This window comes from Suricata suricatta, chromosome 13 (assembly GCF_006229205.1).
Source record: "Suricata suricatta isolate VVHF042 chromosome 13, meerkat_22Aug2017_6uvM2_HiC, whole genome shotgun sequence".
Classification (NCBI taxonomy): Eukaryota; Metazoa; Chordata; class Mammalia; order Carnivora; family Herpestidae; genus Suricata; species Suricata suricatta.
In genome coordinates, this window is record NC_043712.1 from 76725126 (window position 1) to 76748694 (window position 23569).

Genomic DNA, 23569 nt, shown 5'->3' on the forward strand with positions numbered 1-23569 from the left:
TTTTTTTTTTTTCCATAGTCCTTTTTTCTTTATACCCTAGTTCAAGGCCACCTCTGCTGACAGAGCCTGTGAAGTCACTTCTTCCGAAGGGCAGTGTGATGCGGCTTCACAGGTGAGTAGTCAGCGGTGGCTTCCTGTGTTCAGATCATTCAGACTAGCAGTACAATAATCCTGAGAAGCACAAGAGATGCTAACAATCAGGAAATTTTCATCCATCAAGTCTCCTCTTTGAAAGTCAATACCACTGGGGTGCCTGGGTGACTCAGTCAGTTGAGTGTGGACTTTGGCTCCGGTTATGACCTCATGGCTCATGAGTTCCAACACCGCATAGGGCTCTCTGCTGACAGCACCGAGCCTGCTTTGGATCCTCTGTCTCCCTCTCTCTCTGCCCCTTTCTCACTTGCACTCTCTCTCAAAAAAAAAAAAAAAAAAAAAAATTTAAAAAATAGAAAGAAAGAAAGAAAGTCAAGACCCTCCGAACCATTCTGGAAGGCTTCTAGGCTCCTGAGAAGAGCATAGTTATTCAATCAGCTCATTCGGACAAATAACTACTTCTTCAGTATCTTCTGTATGTATGAATGACTCAAAAGAATGATCACCGATCCTTCAATCATTTCAGTTTGGTTGGAAAAATTAAGATATGGAGGTTAGAATTGGTTAAGACACAGTGCCGGTCAGTATAAGATTTGGCATCAAAATATACAGCTAGCACAGTGAGGGGCCATGATATTTCAGAAAAAGTAGCCATTCATCAGGGTAAGAGACATTAAAAATTAGGGGTCTATTGTAATCTATGGAAACCAAAGGACAGTTTTATTGTCTTTTGGTTTTTTTATGTTTATTTGTTTATTTTTGAGAGAGACAGAACACAAGCCAGGGAGGGACAGAGAGAGAGAGAGGGAGACACAGAATCCAAATCAGGCTCCAGGCTCCAAGCTGTCAATACAGAGCTCGACACAGGGCTCAAACCCATGAACCATGAGATCATGACCCGAGCCGAAGTCAGACACTCAACCAACTGAGCCACCCAGGTGGCCCTCAGAGAGCAGTTTTGTTTTAAGAGAAGAAAAGAAAGGCAGATGCAAACTGTACCTGAGAGAATCTAATCCAGCAGGGCCCAAATAAGTGTCAGGAGGTTTCACAAAGAGCAGCAGCCTTGGAGACTGAACTTAGTGGAGGTAGAACAGCTAAGCTGAAAAAATCATCACTATAGCTGTATTAATTCAAGTAAGCCTCCTAACAACCCCCGAGCAGGTGGTATTATAGCTCCATGTTACAGATGAAAAAATTGAGGCGCGGAGTGGTTTTGTATCTTGCCTTAGTCACACAGGCAGCACAGCGTGGCTCTGGGTTTCAAGCCTGGGGAGTTGAGCTAGAGAGCCTGTGCTCTTAACCACTGCAGCGTGTGGCTTCTCACATGAGTGCTGGTGGTGTGACACTCAAAGGGATGGCACCAAAATGACCCAGAAGTCTGGAAAGAGTGACTAGGCAGATGATTAATTGAGCAGCCCCGAGTCACAGCAGAGACAGCATCAGACGGCTTCCAAACAATGAGAATGGGGCTAAATATTGAGAACAGGTTCTAGAAAGAAATAGCTCTTGGCTTGGAGATATAGCTTGGATTAGGCTGGGATTAAAAGAAAAAAAATTATAGGGCGAGCACAGCCAAGGATAAGCCTTCTTTGAGGCGGATTCCTGGCAGAAAAGTCGTCTGGCCATCCCTGATTTCACTGTGCATACAGCTACCTTTGTCCCCTTAAGGAAGAGTCATGGAAATAATATGGAATTAATGGAATAAAATTTTATAGTAGAGACTGAGTATGAAATACTTCCAGCACACTCTGAACCCCATCTTCTTTTCTCCTTCCAGAGGTAAGGAACAAGTAATAAAAAGTATGAAGGAACATGGCCAGCTAGATGTGTCAGATGGTAGAACACTGAAATTCGGGATGAGGGACCAGAAGCTGATCTTGGAGGTCACACAGAGCCACTGAGGCTGCTTGTGGCAGGAAGAGGACACACGATCGGCCTAGCAGAGCCTCATGTGACTGTGGTTTATAGGTCAGATAGGAGGGGGGAAAAGGAAAAGTGACCAGTGGAAAAGATTAAATGTGGCCAAGGCAAGACACGTGACTGGGTGTCAACAGGATTCGAAGAGGCAGTTAAACCAAAGATAAGAAAGATGAGCTTCCAGGAGGAATCTCAACTTTGAGGAATGACATCTGTCGACCCCGGGAGAGCTTTCTTCTGCAGAGCCAACAGCTTAGAAGGTACTTCTGTCATACATTCAACAATAGCCTAAAAAAATGAGTCCCTGTGAAGAGAGGTGAACCGTGTAATTTTAGGTAGATTCATAGTTTCCCTTAAAAACATTCTTTAATCCATGATAAATATAGCTTTAAGCAGAATCCCACATGATTCATGCAGCTGTAACACACCCAACTAGTTTTTCTTTCTAAGAGACCCATGAATCAACTGCCTTTGTCTAAGAATTGGGACAATTTGCGAAGATCAGCCTCACTGATAAGAGATGTATACACCTGAAGCAAGAGTAATGATACTGAAAATAAACCATTTCTACCCTGGTATAAAAAAAAATAATCATCTTTTTCTTTCACCCTGTCTTTGAATACTCTAATTCTTTATCACAGGCTATCTGCTACGTGATTCGTCTTTGGTCTTTTTTTATTTCTTAAGCACTATTTTCAAGGATTTTTTTTAAAGCACTTAAAATGAAAATCTAAAAGTAGCTTAAAAAAATCTTTGTAATCCTGTCACTCAAGTTCTCAGTTTCTTCATCAGTGAAGTAGGAAACTGGACTGGACGTTCTCACAGGAACTAAATATATAGGAGTCCATTAATGTTTTCATACATATTTTTCTGGTGATGCCCTTCAAAATATCTAGGATTTTTTTCAATATATGTTAAAAGAATATACAGACTCGATAGTAAACACAAATTCTAGAAATTACTTAAACCACATCCATATTAGTTACTATCCAATCAATCATAATCATTTCATGGATACATCTTTCAGTGAATTGTTTGCCATTTCTTTGTTGTATGAGTGAAGAATTTCTCCAGAATATTCATCAAAATAACAAATTGATCATATCAAAGAGCTTTCTTTGGCGGGGCCTTTTCATAATGTCTGTTCAGCACCATCCATTATATCCCCACCACCTTTCCTGTGAGCTCTTGTCCATCCATATGATTAAAGAGATGGGTCCTGATGTCCTCTTTCTGTTTCATGGCCCTACCCCTAGAACCCCAGTCTATTGGGACCAAGAAAGTCATTTGACTGCAGAATTTGGAATTGGAAAAGAGAAAGAGATAGCTTTCTCTTTCTAGGTAGCTCCAGTGGAAATCTACCTTTGGTAACTTTCAACAATTGTATTTTTCCATTTGTGCATGGAAAAATAGAAAAAGCTAGTCCACAGAGAGAGAGGGAAAAAGAACAACCCTGAAACCAGGTACATGGAGGAGCAGAGGTGTTCAAGTCTCTGATCCAGTTTGTTCCTGAGCCTTGGCTGTTTTTCTGTCTCAGCTTTTGCAAGTGTCCTGTACCCTTATCATGAATTCGCATTGTTTGCACAAGCTATCTCACATGCTTGTCTCTTCAGAACAAGAACAGTCACATTCTTGTACAGTGCAGGGCCATATGGCTGGTGGCTCCCCAGCTCCATTCAGGTTAGCTGAGCATACTAAGCCTCTGCTCTGGGGGTCTCTGGGACACACCCCTTGGTAGAGTTCATTCAGGAGAACACAAGGCAAGCAGCTCCCCCTTAGGTCCCTCAAGATTTCTCAAGCCTGTGTCAAGTCATGCATCATGAACCTTGGGGGTTCTCGGCATGGGTGCACCTCACCGCAAAGGCCTCAGCTTCCTACAGGCAAAGCAAGAAGCGGGGCAACTGAGCTGGTCTTGGCAACCATCCCATAAACACCTCCCCTCCGAGGTAAGGGGCAATTTAGGCCTTTCTATAGAATGTAGCTTTCTCCTACAGAGCATGGTACCCTCTCCCTCCTCACCCTCACCACATCTCCCATATGTACGCAGCCTAAGGGATCAGCCAGTTTGTCACAATAACAGGGTCCTCTCTGCCAAGTAGCCCAAGCCCAGACCAATAGACTGACTCCCATTAGAAACTCAGAGCTATCGGGTCATTAAAAATAGCTTGCTTTACTTTTTCCCTTCCTAAGTATTCCTCAAACACTCAGAGAACTCAGTCTCATCAGCAAGCTCTAACAAGACCACATCTGCATTTTGTGTGTCAGAAGATTCATTTGACTGTCCAAGGAAATTAAAATACAGTACAGTCTCGTCATAGCTTATGGCCCCAGATCACCATGGCTCCTGAGAGTCTGTCTCATCCTACCTCACCAGTTGTTTTCACAGAGTCATGGTCACAACCTCAGGATGACTTGGCTTTAAGTCTGGTAAAGCATTTTTAATAAAAACTTCTGCTTCTGTTGGAAGACTAGGTAATGGGAACCAGGCTTCTCACGAAAGATGACTAAGAAAGCTGTATGAAATTTTAAGAGACAAAATATCCTCAAAGCATCAAAAGGCCAACAGGATACTGATGAACTACCAGGCCCAGATACAGAAGGGGTGGGAATCCAGATAGGTAACCTTGGTATTATAGCCATTTTTGAATAGGAGTGGAAAAAGGTGGCCAAGAAACTGAGCCCTACTTTTGATGACTCTATAGAGTTGGGAAGAAAAAAATCAGTGTTCAGAGCCAGGCAAAATAGGAATTCCATACACTATCCCTCAAAGAGCTGTACCCCAGAAGTAAGGATAAGCCAGAAATAAACTACAGATATGCTGAGTAGCCTGGAACGTATCAAATCTGGAACTTGGATGAAGTTTGCTCGGAAATATTAGTATCCACAAGCACTTGGCTAAAGTAACTGTATATTCTCTTTGGTGGACAAAAACACTGTTCTAGGCTTCAAATTATTTGTTGCATGCAATCAAAGGTATCCTGGCATTTATTTATGCAGACTGGATGCTATGAATGTAATCCCTAGGGAACAAAACTGGTTGCATGAGTTCCAGATACTGGAATGTTTTTTAAGTTTACTTATTTATTTTGAGAGCAAGAGAGAGATATAGAGCACAAGCCGGTGGGGGGAGGAGGTGGCAGAGAAAGAGGGAGAGAGTCAAGAATTCCAAGAAGACTCCACACCATTAGAGCCTCATGAAATGTGAAATCATGACCCGGCCAAAATCAAGATGTCAGATGATCAAACAACTAAGCCATCCAGGCGCCCCTGGATACTGGAATTTAAAAAAAAAGCTATGAACAACTTGTGTTTGCTAGTTTCAGGGAGCTAAGAATTAAACTGTAAAATTCTGGCAGAAAATAGGAAACAAGGAGCAAATTCATCATCTTAGAAATGAAACTGTTGATCATTGAAATCCAGAAGTCAATCAAGTTAAGAATACTTGACAGCATACTAGGCATTGCTGCAAAAAAGAATTAGTCACCTAATCCAGAATGAAACACAAACACATAAGGATGAAAAATACAGAAGGAAGAAACATAGAAAACACATTAGGAATATCTTATATGCATTTCACTGGGATCTCAGACAGATAATGGGGTGTTATGCCCAGATTTTAATATCGCCCCAAAAACTAGAGATTACCTGGGAGACCGAATCATGCATGCCAAAGCAAAGGGTGGTTTTATTATGGGCTTAGGCGGGCCGGGCCTAAGCTCGGGCTCACAGACTTTACCAATGCAGGGAATCCATGCTAAGAGCCCCGAACAAAGGTGGGGCAGGGCTTTTATGAGTTTGGGAAGGGGGAGTTCCAGGAAATTGTGACATAGGTACAGTGATCCAATTATTACTACACAATATTATTGACAGCAGGTTTATCCAATTACAACATTTAGAGTATTGACCAATCACAGAATGGGCCCAGGACCCTCACATAGGGCGTGACTAGTCTTAGCCTCCATCTTTAGGCCCGCCCTTAGAAATGTTAAAGATGTTAGCTGGCCTTTCTTGATTGGGTGGTCTTTTGCTTTGGGCAATGTGTGCCCTTCTATCGTTTCATGGAGTCAGTTTCACACCTGCATCCTTACAGGGGCAGAGGCATTATTTGAAGAGATAATAGTTGAGTTCTTGTGGAGCTAATGAAATACGGAACTTCCTATCACACAGTGCTACTGAGACACATACTACAAGATAGTTCTTAAAAATAAAAGAAGACACATCAGGTGCAGTCAGTCACATAGCCGGCTGCGTCCACTGACACATGCTTATATTCCCATCTGGCGTTGAGTGGTTGATCCACACAGGACCAACTGTCCCTGGGGTAGCCTTAACTTTCTACTGCGAGATCATTTAGCCTGGCAGTTTCTTCCATGACCATGCAGTGCTCAGCCCCATAAAAATATTTTGTTGCTCTTATACTGCTCTAGGCTTTGAGGAAACTCTGAGGAAAGTCTGTGAGGCTACCTCTCACCTATCTGTCCCGATATACCTGAATGATATTTTCTTATTCCCACTACCTGGTGATCCTGAAGAAATTCTGAGTTCTGACTCGTTGACCTCTCTGACCTTCATTCCCAAGAACTATGGTGGGGAGGGGCGGGGAGGTGACTCTTGTCTTTCCACCCCTTCAGGGATCCCGGTCCTCACTGTCTTCTGCCTCAATCCTTTCTCCTGGAAACTTTGATCTACTTACAGTTGGGAAAACTGGTTTAATCTGATACTTTTATTCTAAAACTTTTCTTGTGTGCCCACACCAATGAATCTGCCCCTCCAAGGACAAAAATTTGATTCTCTGTCAAATGTCCTTCTGGGTCACTTTTTCTCAGAAGCAATGAGACCCATAGGGGGAAACAAACAAACAAACAAATACAGAATAAAGCAAAGAAATAAGAAAAATCAACCCAAGAACAAACTTGAAAAACTCAAATATTATTTTCCAACATATGAAGCCAGAAGTCTCAATCAATCCATTAATGCAGATCCTTTTCTATAGATATACAGATATAAAATATACTCTGACTGCGGTGGTAAAATTATATCATTTTTGTCCTTGTCCAACCTTCATGCTTCTCAATAGTCTTTTACAAAATCACCAAAACAGTAGGGAGTGATTTTGCAATTATTTATCTAGACCTGTGAGAAATCTACCATGTAAATGTGCCAGAGTTCAGAGTGATGGCCAGTGTACTGGCCCACATATTTCAGGAATCCAGGAAATGTAGGCAGTAATGTGGACTCCCTATAAAAAGAGAAAGAAAGAAAGAAAGAAAGAAAGAAAGAAAGAAAGAAAGAACGAAAGAAAGAGAGAGAGAAAGGAAGAAAGAAAAAGAAAAGAAGGAAGGAAGGAAGGAAGGAAGGAAGGAAGGAAGGAAGGAAGGAAGGAAGGAAGGAAGGAAGGAAGGAAGGAAGGAAAGGAAAGGAAAGGAAAGGAAAGGAAGAAAAAGAAAGGAAGAAAAAAAAGGCCTTAAGGTTGAGAGTCAGTTTCTGAGTACTCAGACTGAGTACTCAGACTGAGAAGCGTTGGAAGGCTAGATGGCCTGCCCTAAATTCTGGGGGAAGTGTATCCCAAGAAAACAGGAATACGGAAAAGCATGGCCCCCTCTCAGGTCTCAGAGAACAAGCACAAGAGCCCCTTGGAGGACTGGGCACCATGAGGCCGTGTTGGGAAGCCCCATCATGCCATCGTCACTTAGTGACAACTTCTAGGTCGAGCCTGTAGAAGAACACAGAACCTAGAAAGCCCTCCTCTATGCAATGGAAGCAGCCTAGAGACTGCAGCCTGGGGGACAGTAGCAAGGTTTCCTACAGCAAGCGAGGGACAGAACAAACGAGAGCGGTGGTGGCAGCCGGGAACCAGAACCTGGCTGAACATACAGGCAGCAGGCAGCATCTGCAAAAGACACACCAGCGAGGCCTGGCAACCACAACAAAGAGAGCCCAGCAACAGGAGGAGAGTGAGTCACCGGGGCCTGCGGGAGGGCAGCGCGAGGAGGAAGAGGACGGAGGACAGAGGCCTCCCTCCCGGTGGTAAACATCCCCCAGATGAGCTGAGCCAAACCAGGAAACGGCAGAATAGCCACCCTGATTGCACAGGCGGAGGCCAGAGCCTCTCCCACGAAGCTGCTGCATCAGAATATCTGGAAATGGAACGTAGGAGTTTCATTTTAAAGAAGGTCTCAGGGTGATTTTGTGAGCAGTATGGCCCGTAGGTCTGAGAGACCGGGAATCCTGGACGCTGACTTCTAGATAACCTTCTACTAGCCATGCTCCTCACAGTGCAAGGGGTCCAAGGGGTCAAGGGAACATGCCCAACGGCATCCCATGGCCCCCCGTCCCCAGACCATGCTCCTGGTGCCCAAGACCCTGGATTCCGTGCCCAAATATCACTGGGCCAGCGCTAGCGCCTGATGGACTGTTCCCCGCATCTGTTCTCCCACAGTGGATAACCCGGCGTAGCACGCACAACTCCAGCAATGAGTGTTGTCCAAGGTGCTTGGTGGGCCCCGAGCTTGGACTTGTGTGCTGGGCTGACCACATGTGCTCTCCGGGCCTCTGGCACTGGGGCAAGAGCCAGAATGGGAAGAGAAGGGAGCCTCCCCCTTCTCTCCCTCCACGCACGCTTGTGACCTGGCCCTGCCGATGTTAGGGACACCTACTGGTCTAGACCAGACTCGTTCTCCTTATTTTTGGCTCTTTTGTGAAATCATAGGGATTTTGCTTCCTTTTGTTTTTGTTTAGTCCTGTTTTACTTTGTTTTTAAGAATCAGAGAGGGAAAGAAAGCTTTGGGTCAAAGCGCCAATTATGAAATGAACAGATGCTAGAATTTAATTCCGCTGTGACTTTACCGGCTCTTGACGCCTTCCCTTGACAGATGAAGTCTGGGAAACAAGGCTTTCCTATTAAGTGGTGTCCTAAAACTTTGAATTCATTCAGATACAGGAGTATCTGTTGAACATTTATTTCTGTGCTGCCCATTGTTTTAGACGGTGAGGGAATCAGTAAGGCAGGAGCAGGCCAGTGCATGATGCAAGTTGTACACAAGGAATGCAAACATAACAGCTGTGTAAAGGAGTGTGTTATTAAAAAAAATATGTTTATTTATTTATTTGTTTTGAGAGAGAGAGAGAGAGAGAGAGAGAGAGAGAGAGAGAGAGAGAGAACGAGCAGGGAAGGGGCAGAGAGAGGGGGAGGGAGGGAAAGAATCCCAACATGCTCCAAGTTACCAGTGCAGAGCCCTACATGGGGCTCAAACTCAAAACTGTGAGATCAGAAACCAAGAGTCAGACACCTAACACACTGAGCCACCCAGGCGCCCCAGGGAGTATGTTATTTTAAGGGAGGGCCCCAGACATGCTAACTGCCATAGGAACTCAGTGCTTCTTCAACAAGGTTCATTCCCTTGACTCTCAGGGCGGCTGCCTCTGGAGAGAGGCACACACACACACACCACCATCCTAAATGAGATTCCTGCACTTTCCAGATTCAGGGACGAGCAAGAGTAGTCAATGTTACTTTGTGGGTAATGCTTATTTTGTCTTTGCTTTTAAGGATTGCTTTTGCTTTCTGTTTTTTGGGTTTTTTTTTTTTCTTTTTCTCACAAAAGCAAGAAGACAGGCGCCACCTCTTCAACTGTTTTTCTTTCTTACGGCGCTGACCCGTCCACTGAGCGTCTTCACTTAGGACAGCCTCAGCCTCTGACCCTCACACAAGGACTTTGATAGGCAGAGTGTGGCTGTGTTCCTTTCCAGGTGGAATATTGAGCAACAGCACTTGGGAAGAGATTTGATTATTCACACTCTTGGTCAAGACAGACACACATTTTGCCCTCAACTTACCATAACACAAGCCTAGCACATTTGACTCAGTACAGGCACACTACCCCAGGGTAGTATCTGTTTTACTCTTTGGCCAATGAAGTTGTGCCGTGGAGGATAAAAGCAGCAGAAACAGGAAACGGTGACCAAGGATTGAGCTGGGAAATTCCAGCTGCCCTCCTGCCCTACTTATAAGGAAGAGCGGTGACTCATTGTCAAGGAGCAAACAGATGTTGACTTGGCTAACAAAATCCCGTGCAATATTTCACCTCGCTGGGCCAACACTTCCTCTTCTGGGAAAAAAATAAAACAGACAAGTTATTATAGTTGGACACCTCGGTGGCATTGTTCAGTACTGGTGTGAAAAGAGAGGCAGGTGTATATATTTTTTTGAATGTGCCATTCCTCATGTCCTTGAAGCCAGCCTCCTCCCAGATCATAGCTATCCAGAGAGGACCAGCTGTGCGAGAGAAGTCCCCACAGTCCGACATCAGCTGTGCAGATGTGGGAGGGCCGCTCTTTGGAAAGACAAGGGATCCTCGGGTCTGCACACCAACTGGTAAATTCTTAAGCACACACAGACATAGAAGTCCAGAGGCCCAGGTGAGAGAGAATTCTGGCTCTCCCTCCACTAAACAGCTATGTGGCCTCAGTTTCCTTATCTGAGAAATTGAGAAGCTTGACTTGTAAGGCCCCTCCCCCTTTATTCTTTTTGGACTTTTAAAAAAATGTTTTATTTATTTTTGAAAGAGAAGAGGGAGAGAGAGAGAGAGACAGACTGACTGACTGAGTGGGGGAGGGGCAGAAAGAGAGAGAGACACAGAATCCAAAGCCTACTCCAGGCTCCAAGCTGTCAGCACAGAGCCCAGTTAGGGGCTTGAACCTATGAGCAGTGAGATCATGACCTGAGCCGACGCTGGAATCTTAACCAGCTGAGCCACCCAGGTGCCCCTCTTTTTGGACTTATACAGAGTTGAAGATACATATCTGTATTGCTCACTATCTCCATCATTTATCTACCATAAGAATAACTACTTATACTTCATACAAAATGTTTCTGTCTATAGTTTTTTTTCACTGTAGAAATAGGAAGGTATGACATGGCTAATACTGGGTCAAGGCTAAGACACAATTTGTAATGGGGTTAGACACAATTCTTTACTTACCTCACGGGGTTGCCATAATCATCCAATGAGATCACATCCTTGAGAAGTTGATCCTGTATTGTGCTCTATGGAAATGAGTCCTAGACTAAAGGTGTTCCTCAGAATTCTCAGGTTGAAACCTGATCCTGCATGTGATGGTATTAAGAGATGGGTCTTGGGGAGGGGCTCAGCTCATAAGGACACAGCCTTCAGGAATGGGCTTAGCACACTTATCAAAGAGACCCCTGAGGTCCTTAGCCCCTGCTGGGTGAAGTTGCAGCAAAAAGGACACCCAGTCTGTGAACCAGAAAGTGGGATATCTCCAGACACTGAACCTGCGTCTTGATCTTGGACTTGCCTGTCTCCAGAGCTGTGAAGAATAAATTTCTATTATTTATAAGTCACTCAGTCCATGGTACTTTGTTACCTCAGCCTTAATGGAACCGGACAAAATGCTGGTACTATTACTAGTAATAAATGTAAATATATTTACCCAATAAATATTGGTCAAGGACCTCCCATACATCAGATGTTATGATGAACGTTAAAAAGACACTGACCCTGGGGTCCTTGGGTAGGTAGCTCAGTGGGCTGAGCATCTGGTTCTTGATTTCGGCTCAGGTCATGATCCCAGGGTCATGAGGTTGAGCTCTGTGTCAGGCTGAGCATGGAGCCTGCTTAAGATTCTCCCTCTTTCGGGCCGCCTGAGTGGCTCGGTCAGTTAAGCATGTGACTTTGGCTTAGGTCATGATCTCGTAGTTCGTGAGTTTAAGCCTCGAGTCGGGCTCTGTGTTGACAGCTCAGGGCCTGGAGCCTGCTCCGGATTCTGTGTCTCCCTCTCTCTCTGCCCCTTCCCTGCTCGTGCTCTGTCTCCTTCTCTGTCAAAAGTAAAAATAAACATTGGAAAAAAAATGTTAAGAAAAAAAATCCTCCCTCTTTCTTTCTTCATTTCTCTCTCCCTGCCCCCTCCCCTCCACTTGCACTCTCGAACGCGCGCTCTCTCTCTCTCTCTCTCTCTCTCAAAATAACAACAACAACAACAACAATAATAATAAAGACACTGACCCTCTTTTCCCAGGACACAAAGGGAAACCAAAAGAGCTCAGGAAAATGATGACAGTTCTTATCCTTAAAATTGTTTTCTACTTTTATGAAGTGTTTGAAACCAAATAAAGGAACAAGTTGCCAAAGCTATTTCTTCCCTATTTTCAAGTATTATGTATCTGTTTAAATGTCTGTGCCCCACACCTGAAGAAAAACATACCCAAGATTCTGCAAAAACTCAACAGATTTCAGTGCTAGGTGAGAAGCTAACAGATGCAACAGTCTATTAACTGTTGGGACCATATAGAGTGGCAAGTATTTAATGGGCTCCCCGGCGGTGACGAGAGACAAATGGATGACAACCTCACCGTAAAGGATAATAGAAGACTGACCTTGGGCTAGGAACAATGAGTTCTGTAGCTTTGTGGCTGAAATGTCCACTGCCCCCACCCCCCACCTTTGCACTTCACGCTTGGGTAACACTGCGCTTCCCAGCTTCTGGGTCCTTTAATGTGACACACAGGCTCAGGCTGCTGCATTTTCTCATTCCTGCCCTCCGCCTGGAACAAGTAATTCTCTGTAACTCCCTCCTTCTTCCTCCTCCTCCCCACTCCTCCTTCTCCTCCCCCCTTCCTTTTCATATCTCTCACAGGTTTGAATACTCTGCCAGTATTCAAGATGCCACCCCACTTCCTTTCCTGCCCAAATTTCCCTCCCCACCCCTCACCCGCCCCCATCCCCCAGGCTCTGTGAGGTGCCCTCGAGGCCTTACGGTGTCCTAGCACGTATCACGGTGTAGGAGAAACTTCTGTATGTTGTCCATCTTCCACGAGCACAGTGGTTCTAACTGGAGTAGGTTTTGTCCCTCGGGAGCATTTGACAATGTCTGGTGACATTTTTCGTTGTCACAACTTGGTGGGGGTGGGGGGAGGGAAGAAGTTAATGCTGTTGGTGTCTACTAGGTAGAGGCCAGGGATGCCGCTAACCATCCTACAAGGCCCAGGACAGTGCCCACGATGAAGGATTACCCAGCCCCGAATTCCAGTAGCGCTGAAGTTTAGGAACCGCCCTCGACTCTAAGTTCCTTTAGAGCAGGACTTTTTGGAGGCCTCTGCCCACTCGCTCCAAGCACCGTGGCCAGTGTTCATCAGGAATCCAGACAATTGCAAAATTAAATCAAATCAAACTTGAAAATGAAATTGAAAAAATCTTAATTACAGTTGTATAAAAAGAACTAATAACGAATTTGAGCATGGACCGCAAGTCAGAGGAAAATCAATACTCAGGGTGAAGGGTGGCGACATCCATCAATCATGTCCTGATCCTTCCTCGGATTGTGCTCTCTCCAACTTCATCCCTTTCTCCTTTTCATTCTCTCTTCTCTCTCCGCTGGCATGTTTGACTTCCACCATGAGGTAGAAATTTGCGCATAGTTGTGATATATCGTTCTGTGTTTGTTTATCGTAGGCATGCATTCAATTTAGTTTTAATATTTAAACATGTCAATTACGGGGTGATGGGCTCGACACTGTGGAAAAAAACAAGCTGAATAAGAGACGACATCTATCCCAATCCAGGAAGTTTTAGGAGCAGTAGAATAGAGGAAATATAGTTTCATCTTCATTAAAACCATCAGGGAATTCTCACAGAGGAGAAGGCCTTTGATTTCGGTCTTCATCCACGTTTCGTGAAGTGCTTTAAATCCCACACATCTGTAATCATGTTGTCTCCCTACCTGCCACCTCCCTGGGAGAGCTCTAAGTGCCACCCACAGACAGTGACTCAGAAGCTCGGGCTGGGTGCCACCCTCAGCGTGTGTGATTCAGCGGGTCTTGGGTGGAGCCCGAGAATATGCATTTCTCGAAGGTTCTCAGATAATGCTACTGCTGCTGTTACTGTCTCCTGATGGTACGCTGAGGACCGCTGCTCCAGATAATCAGCCAGCTATTTCCTGCCTGAGCTGGAAATAAATAAACACACTTTTTAATAAAAATATATTTATAAAAATATAAATAAATCCAGTGCTGGCAAAGGAAACAATGCATAGGTTTCTGCAAGCGGGAGAAGAGAAACACATTCCAGTCTGTTCTTATGAGTAAGGGAGGGCTCGGTCTTCAAAGGTAAGTTAATCATCAGACCCACTCCAGTGTCCAGGACGAACATAATTATTTGTTGGAAACACATCACAACTAACATAACATTCCTGAAGATCTTTATTATTAGGCATACAATATTGTATTTGTCTATATGTTAAACTCAGGGCCCTAAAACCTAGACTTACACTCCTCACAGGAATAAGAACATATCTGAAATGCTGTCAACTTGTGCTTTGATTATAGCTTTTGGTTATTTGAATTCAGTGCTTCTGTTTAATAATTCCTGTGTTATTTTCTCCCCTCTCCCCCTATTTTCAATCAATCTTCTCTTTCTTCTATGTCCTTTGTCTATGTCCTTTTATAATTCTGGTTGGTCTCCTAGGCTATTTGCTATCTCCTCCAATCTCTCAGAGGCATGTCTTCAATCATTTTCTAAGGCTTGCTACACAAGGTTAACCATTTTGTGCATCTTAAAATGTTTGGCCTGTAATCTGAAAATAAATGCTGGAAAATTAAAATGCTTATGAATATATTACATATAATATTAAGTTCACAATAGTTGACATGCTTCATGCTAAATGTCATGAATATGCTAAGCTTAATTTCAAGTAGATGAAATCAACACGAAAGTGCATGCATTTTTTTGTGCCCAACTTCTTTGTACCTGTTGTTTATTAACATCAGCCATGACAGGTGTATAGGTGTGGTTTTTCACGTGATCACTGGACATATGTATTGATGAGGCCACTCAGGCCTCCTGAATATTTGGCCTCAAGTACGCATAATCATATCTTCTATAGAAAGCTTGGTAGTGCCCTCTTCCACATCCAAGGGCAAGAATTAACTTCTTTAACTTCCTTCACAAAAGAATGTAGTGAAAGGAGGAAATTGAGACCTTATTAAAGAAACGTATCTATCAGGAACATGAGCTAATGGTAACTGTAAGGAAAGCACTCACAGACTTTTTTTAAACCATTACTAAAATAAAGACGGCACCTGAAACACAGAAATTATAGATGCCATTTGGAATCTTAGATTAATAGGACTGAATACTCTATAATTAAAATTAATTTGTCATTTTTCACTCTAAATTTTCCAGAAGACCATTTTCTCCAAGTTTCAATAAAAAAAATATAAGCTGTAATTTTAAATTTATACTGTATAAACTATAAAATTACAAAATTATAAAACGGTTACAAGATTATTGGCTTTATTGCAAATGGCCTGCATGCTGGGTAAGCAGCATTGTTTAAATGTGTCTGATCCCTTCTGATGTTCACAAGTTAGGGTTTTCACTCCTATCATCTCAGGCTTCACTGTGATTTCAAGGATTTTAAGATTTATAAGTAGGGGTTCCTGGTGGCTCAGTAGGCTAAGCATCCAATGTGGGCTCATGATCCCATGGTTTCTGAGTTCGAGACTGGTATCGGGCTCTGTGCCGACAGCTCAGAGCCTGGAGCCTGCTTCCGATTCTGTGTCTCCCTTTCTCTCTGTTTCCCTCCCCACTTGTGTTCTCTCTCTCTCAAAAGTGAGTAAATAAACATTTAAAAAAATTAAATATTTGTAAGTAGATGCTCAAAAGGCCCTCCATACACTGGTCTATTTTTGCACAACTAGGGAGTTATTTTTTTTTTTAATATGTTTCTTTTTTAAGGTGTTTTGTTTTTGGTTTTTTTAATGTTTTATTTATTTTTGATACAGAGAGAGACAGAGCATGAAAGGGGGAGGGGCAGAGAGAGAAGGAGACACAGAACCAGAAACAGGCTCCAGGCTCTGAGCTAGCCATCAGCACAGAGCCTGACGCGGGGCTCGAACCCACAAACGTGAGATCTGACCTGGGCCGAAGTTGGCGCCTTAACCACTGAGCCACCCAGGTGCCCCGGGAGTTATTTTTTAAGTCTTGCTTCTAATATACATGTTCATATGTCATGGGTTCTTTCCAGAAGTTATTCTGGGATCGCCTGAGTGGCTCAGTCGCTTGGGCATCTGACTTCGGCGCAGGTCATGATCTTGTGTTGATGGGTTCAAGCCCTGCACTGGGGTCTGTGCTGACAGCTCAGAGCCTGGAGCCTGCTTTGGATTCTGTGTGTGTCTCTCTGCCCCTCCCTGCTCACACTCTGTCTCTCAAAAAATAAAGTGAAATGTTAAAATAAATAAATATATATGTAAATATATAAATAAATAAATAAATAATAGTTTTCTGGCCTAAGGACATTCTGAAACACAACTGAGTTCACACCATCCTAATAAAGAAAAGAAGGCAGGGATTGCTCCAACATTCATTACCTCTTCCCATGTTTTACTATCAAAATCTGCTTCCATGTTCATTTCTATAAAGCAGTCACCAACACCGATAGGGTGATAACAATGTGCTCAGTTTTATATGCATTATTTCATTTTGCACTTAAAACCGCCTTATGAGATAGGTATTAGTATTATCCTTATCTTACAGATAAAGAAATGGAGGTTTCTGGAGGTTTCGAACCTTGTCCAAAGTCACACAGTGTTTCAGGGGAGGATTTGTGTATGTGCTGCCAAAGTGAGTATGTAAGGGAAGAGCTGGAACCCAAGGCTGAAGCAGAGTGAACAAGAGCCAGAGTTCTGGGCCATGAACCTGGACTACTGTTCACCTTTCCTCACATCACTGTTCCTGTCCTCTAATTATTTCCAGTTTCTAGGTGTTCTCAATGAAAGTGACTTGCAATTTGCTGATATGGGATTAGAATTTATTATACTAGAATTTGTTAAAGATGGTGCAAGGGGAAGAAGGAAAAAGATGAAAAAAAATGAGGGGTTTTTTTTCTGATAAAAGAAGACTCTGGACTCACATATTAAGGAACTAAAACCCATACACTCACAACAATAAAACCAGTTCTGACTAACGTGTTCTTTGCATATGTCTCCGGGGCCCTGCACAGAGTAAGTGCTGGATAAATGTTTGTTGAACTAAATGTGGAACCAAATGAGGTTTAGAAGTGTTGAGGGGGTCTGATGACGGGTATGAGCACCATTAGATGTGAAGAGTGTTAGGGAAATATGGATATCTTGTTTACAATAGTGATGATTAACTGCCTATACTACTTTTTCAACATCGGAAAGTTCCAAAGGTCTGTGAAAATCTTGATTATTAAATAGAAGTATCCCTCTTAGGAAAGGATTATTATGGTGAGGACTTCTAGAATTCCACTACATGTTTATTGAACGGCTGCTGTAAGCAGGCCTCTCACAACGGGTATTAGGAAGCCTTAGTTTGTTTGCAATGCTGGCAAAATTTCCGACATAACTATTCACGCTGTGGTCAGGATAAAAAATAGTAGTGAATGTAGCCATATTTTCTAAGCTTACTCTTCTTTAAGTCAGAAGCACTCTAAATTAGGTTAGGATTTTGTGATTCTAGGCTAATTTACACCACCTATCCATTTACTTCTGCTATTTTGTGTGTTTTTTAAGTTTATTTATTTTGAGAGCGAGACAGTGTGAGTGGGGGAGGGGGAGAGAGAGTCCCAAGCAGGCCCTGCAACATCAGCATGGAGCCCGATGGAGGGCTTGAACCCACGAACTGTGAGGTAATGACCTGGCTTAAGCAGGATGCTCAACCCACTGAGCCACCCAGGCATCCCTTGTGTTTTAAATATAAAGCAAGCTATGTGTTCTTCAAAAACATTGTCTTTAACATTGATTCCTGAATTTAGTATGTTTAAAAATATACTAAAACCAAAATGGGCTATGGATTCCCACATGTCACACTAAATTCACTCAGATCTAGAAACTGCCTCCTATAATAAAGCTCTAAAATCTTTGCCCTTCCAAATAGTCCTCACCGTAACTGGAAAACCAAGAGATCACATTTACCGACACAAATAATGAACCACTTAATTCTACTGGCAAGACACATTCCCACAGTCACAAAAATGATCTTTGAGATGAGAACCTATGTGTAATTTCTCAGCTTCAAAATATTCTTATCTTGGCACAAATCATTATAGCAATATAGTAAAAGAATGCACTCATGAAATGAAACCTATTTTTCAATAAGCAACACCTATGATACCACAGGGCTAAGATGACGACGAGTCTTAGAAAAGATCGTCATGTACCCTACAAACGAGCATATAAGAAAGGGTTCCTCAAAGAAGTGGGACCAAGATGGAAGGGAGGAATCACTTAGAAGGGTGCCTGGTAGTGCTCTTTATAATTTTTTAATTCATGAATCGGAACGTGTCACTCTTTACTTGAACACTTCCATGGTTTTTCATCCTCCACAATATAAAATCCAGCTCCCTTTACCACAGCTCTCAATGATTTGATGCAAGCTCGCCTCTCTGAGTTTATCCCTTAGCACCCTCCAAAACACTCCCAAAATTCTTCTCATGCTAGGTTCTGGAGTTCTCCAATTAGCCCATGGGAAAAATGGCTTCCATCCAGCAAATAAAGAAACCTATTTATGTATCCTTGCTTTTACAGTTTCCCCTGACTGAAATGTTCCTTCCTTACCTGACTCACCTTCCAAATCCAGGCCAAGAAAGCTCTTCTTTGAGAAGCTATCCTAACCACTATCCCAAATGTAGTTACTTGCTCTTTCCTCCATATCAGACAATATTACTATTACACTATTATTATATTTTTAGGTTTTATTATTTTTTAATATAATCTTTACCCCCAGTGTGAGGCTCAAACTCACGACCTTAAGATTAAGAGTCACATGCTCTACTGACTGGGGCTTCCAGGAGCCCCTCTGTTACTTTACTTATTGTAGCTATTTGTACCCTTTTAAGTTGAGAAATCCTTTATGGCAGAGTCTATGTCTTATCTTTATAGCTTAGGCCCTAGCACAGTTTCAGGTATAGAGTAGACCTTTTTTTTAATGTTATTTATTTATTTTGACACAGAGAGAGAGAGAGAGAGAGAGAGGGAGAGAGACAGAGACAGAGAATGCTTCTGAGGGGCAGAAAGAGAGAGGAAGAGAGAGAGAATCCCAAGCAGGCTCTGCATGAACAGTGCGGAGCCAAAAACAGAGCTCAAGACCACAAACTATGAGATCATGACCTGAACGAAAATCAAGAGGCAGATGCTTAGTCAACTGAGCCAGCCAGGCGCCCCTTAGACATACAGCAGATGTTTGATAAGTGCTAACTATTGCATCATTTTGGAATCCAAAGTAGGCATATATATTTAATAGCTATATTTTAATATCTATAATTTTTAGTTAAAATGATCTTCTTACCACATCTGTGTATATTTTCCCTGCATTGTATTTGCCTCACATCAAAATTCCTTGCTTTTCTACTGGGTATATCTTTCTCTTATTTTGGAAGTATTCATCTGACTTTACTGGACAGCACCATAATGGCTGCCAAAAAAACCACAATCCATGGAAACATTTCATTTCACTTCTTAAGAAGAGAGCTGTCCAAAAGTTACAGAATCAGTAAGTGTGGTGGTGATGGTCGTGTGTGTGTGTTGTGTGCATGCTACTGCATAATTTGGAATGGAGGCATGAGCTGAAGTGAAATCTTAGCCATGTCTTGTTTATCACGACCTGTCCTTCAAAGATTTCATAAAACTACTAATAAAATGATAACGAATAACGTTCATCCAAATATCTCTTGACTTTTGGAATTTCCGACCCTTTCAGGGTCTTCCCCCCTCCCCTCATTGCCCAGTGTGTCAGAATCACTCAGGAAGGTCTTAGATACCATTCCCGGTTATTGTGCCCTGATCCCCACCTTTGTGGCACTGTTGGCCACACCTGGAATTCTGCAGATTGCGCACCCCCCACTGTTTTTTGCCCCCTAAGTTTGTTCATAGCCAGTAAGAGAGTGGCAGAGTGGAATTATATGCCCCGTTTGTTATGCCCTCCTTGGGGACACTTAGAAATACGGGGTGGTAGTGGGCAGAGGTGAAGAGCACCAGAGACCCATGGCTCGGGGCTACAAGGACAGGATAGCAGGTGTTCCTTTTTCTTTTCTTTCTCCTTCAACTGACATATGGGATGGGTTTCCTAGAACTGATTTCTAGTATCAGCTGCTACACTTTAACATCTCTTTTATTTTCACAGAACTTCCAACCTTTGATCCGCACCAGGGTTTGACTTGGTTCAACCGAACATTTTCCTTATCATGAATTCCTTATCAGGGGCTCCATCTGTTCTCATCAAACTTGTCACCTGTGGCCTGATCTCCAACACATGTACATTCCAACCTCAAGTCCACTAGACCTGTGAATATCTGACCTCCGATCGTGAGCTACACTTACTTTGTTTATTGGCTTTTTTCCAGAAATTTCTCAACACCCTTTGGGGATCAGTATTTACAAAGATATACTCTTAAGGAGGAGGAAGAGAAGTGTCATCTAACTCCATGTCGCCAAAGTACCAAAACTCAGACTTGAGTCAGAGATGACTCCCTTGTGACAACAAACATCATTTATAAGAAATACTTTAATCATTGGGATTTGAAGCTTTGGGGGAAATCTGTGATCACTCAATCCACACTGATAGAATGACCATTGCTGACATGATGCCCATGAAAGTGGTGGGAATTTGAACAAGATAGTCACTGAAAAATTAAATGGTAGAAAAATGCAAAACCGAGCACATTTGTTTCTCTTGCTGAAATGAAACACAATTCTCTTCTTTCACTTGGCAAATCTTATTGTCATAATATAGTTATTACAGGAACCTCCCTTTTTTTTGATGGTCAGCTTTGGCTTGAGCAATTCCCTTCTGCAGCTATGCCGCAGGTCAGTTTTGACTGTGATACAACATACTGCATAAACCAGGGCTTTAAATTCAAGAGCTAATTTTTTATTACTTTTGTTTATTTGTTTATTTTTGAAAGAGAGCACGCGCGCAAGTGAGGGAGGTGCAGAGAGAGAGGGAGATAGGATCCCAAGCAGGCTCCACGCTCACAGCAGACAGTCCAATCCTGAAATCATGATCTGAGCCAAGGTCGAATGCTTTACTGACTGAACCACCCAGACCCCCCAATTCAAGAGCTAATTTTAATATTGGTCATACCAAAAAGGTTTCATTGAAGATAAAAATAGTTACTGGATTTGTATAACTCCTTAGGTCAGAAAGAGTAGAGCATGTGCAATTCCCAAATTGGGGTGAGGCTATGGACCAGTCTTCTCTGAATTCTCTGGTCCCTCAATATCACAGGAGCCCCTCTCTGAACAAAGTATTGGGCAAAGGTCAGATATTTCACATGACTGACTGTGGAGAAAGCAATTTCCTAGAAAATGTATCTAAAATATTATTCAATAGTCTGGGTATCTATGGTGTTTGAAATTACTAAATAATTTATTTTGTGTGGTTACACTTTGAGCTTATTAGGTCAGATCAAAATAGCACGAAAGAGCTACAGCAGGCCAGTTGCCCTAAGTACATACGTATTTATCTTTAAACTCCCAATGCTTCCAGATATTACCATTGTGTGAGGTAGAGCTCCTGGAAGTCTTTTGTTTGTTTGACCACCTTTGACCCTCAAGGTCACACCCTTAAGTTTCCCTCCCAGGTAAAATATAATGCAGAGCAAGATGTCTTCTCCTATTGTCCTAGGGGAAGAGTATATATCTTTTGGTTTCTTTGCACTGGGTGAGTAAATCTACCCAAATCCTGAAGAACAGACATTTTCCTTGGGATGAAGGTGGCCTAATCTGCATAAGAATTCCAGACCAATCTAGGCATCTGAATATAGCACTTGTTCTTTGGAGAATATTCACTGAGCGTGAATCTGTGAATTAAAATGTGTATTTCCTCTGTGTGACACTGTGACTTATAAAAAGATTTATGTATTTATATGGAAGGCGCCTGGGTGGCTCAGCTGGTTAAGTGTCCAACTTCAGCTCAGGTCATGATCTCACAGCTCATGAGAAGAAATAGTGAGATTCTTATGCAGGTTGACACAGAGAGGTTTAAGAGTCTCACACATGAAATCAAGTACATCAGATGACTATGGTTAGTAAAAGAGGTAAAAGAGCCATATTTACGTTATAATTCAGAACATAAATATCTTCTCCGATAACTTTTAATTAAACTCTTGTAATGTTTGACTTTTCCTTGCCATGTAAATAAAATCCAGCCACTAACCAATGGAGAAGAAGACTTGAGGGCTAGTACAGGACACCAAAACAAAAATAACTTGTTTTTCTAGCTTTTACCTCCCTCAACAATACCAGAAAATAGTAGAGTGGGTGACTTTGGTCAAGACTGAAATGTTTCAAAAGTGAAAATCATAAAAAACACAGCCTCAGCCCATGTGAGAATGCACGCATACACACACACACACACACACACACACACACCATATATGCACACAGTTTCTCAAATATATCAGGCATTAAATGTCTAGAGGTTTTTTTTTTATTTTTATACATTATGTTTAAGAATTACCTCCTCAGAAATGACAAGTCTCAAATTCTAACTAGTGGCTAAGCCCTTTATTTTATGACTCAGACTTTCAGTTCTTGTTAGGAGAAAGAAGGAACACAGTATGTCTTTATTTAGTTTTTCTCCAAAGCTACTAATCAGCTAAGATTACTATGAAGGTTGAAGTTATGGACCATTGAATTCTCTCTGTTTCAAGGTCTGAAAGAGATACTGTGATTCTGTTTTATATTAAATTTCCTTTCTAAGGACCAGTCATTAACACTTGTTAAAATTTTTTTAGAGAAGATTTTTCAAATCTACTTGGATCAATCAACATCTTCACGTGCTTCGGAGAGAATGTGAGGAAATCCAAGCATGTCAGGGACATAAATGTTACATGAGAGTCGATTGAACTCTTTCCTCTGTTCCCTGTCCCACCTCACTCCCCCACCCATCTGAAAGATAAAAACAGGTGAATTTATTTCTGTCTATTCACACTTTTCAAGAGTAATAGCAATGATAATTTTCCCATAGAATCTAACTCTGACATCATTTCATTGTGGTGACTCACATTTGGGTAGTATCGTGAGCCCTCGGATATTTTCCTGTTTGAGCCTTACGCAACCCAGTGTGATAGATAGAAGAGGAGCTGCAGTACTCATGTTATACAACAGGAGAAGAAGGAGCCTCTCCAAGACCAGCTGATGACTAACGCCAGTCAGCTAGTCCATACAAGGGCAGGCTCGCCTGACTTCCGGGCTTGCGTTGAGTTTACCATGTTGTTTTACTTCTTTCCAATTTTTATGTGAATTTCCACCTACCATGTTGCCAGCAAATGTAACATTTATATTTTTCTCATGGGACATGAGTCAGCAAACTAGGGGAGCTAATTTAGACAGTTCTCTGGACAGGTTGCTCTGGAGAGAAGTACCCATTTATAACTCCGCGAAGCCTGCATAGCCCTTCCATGAAATACCATATATATCTCACAGCCAAAACCAGAGTGGCAATTAATGTGTAGAGCAGGAAAAATGAGTCGCTCAAGAAATTTTTTGGAGATTCCGGGATGAAGGGCAATTTCATAAAAC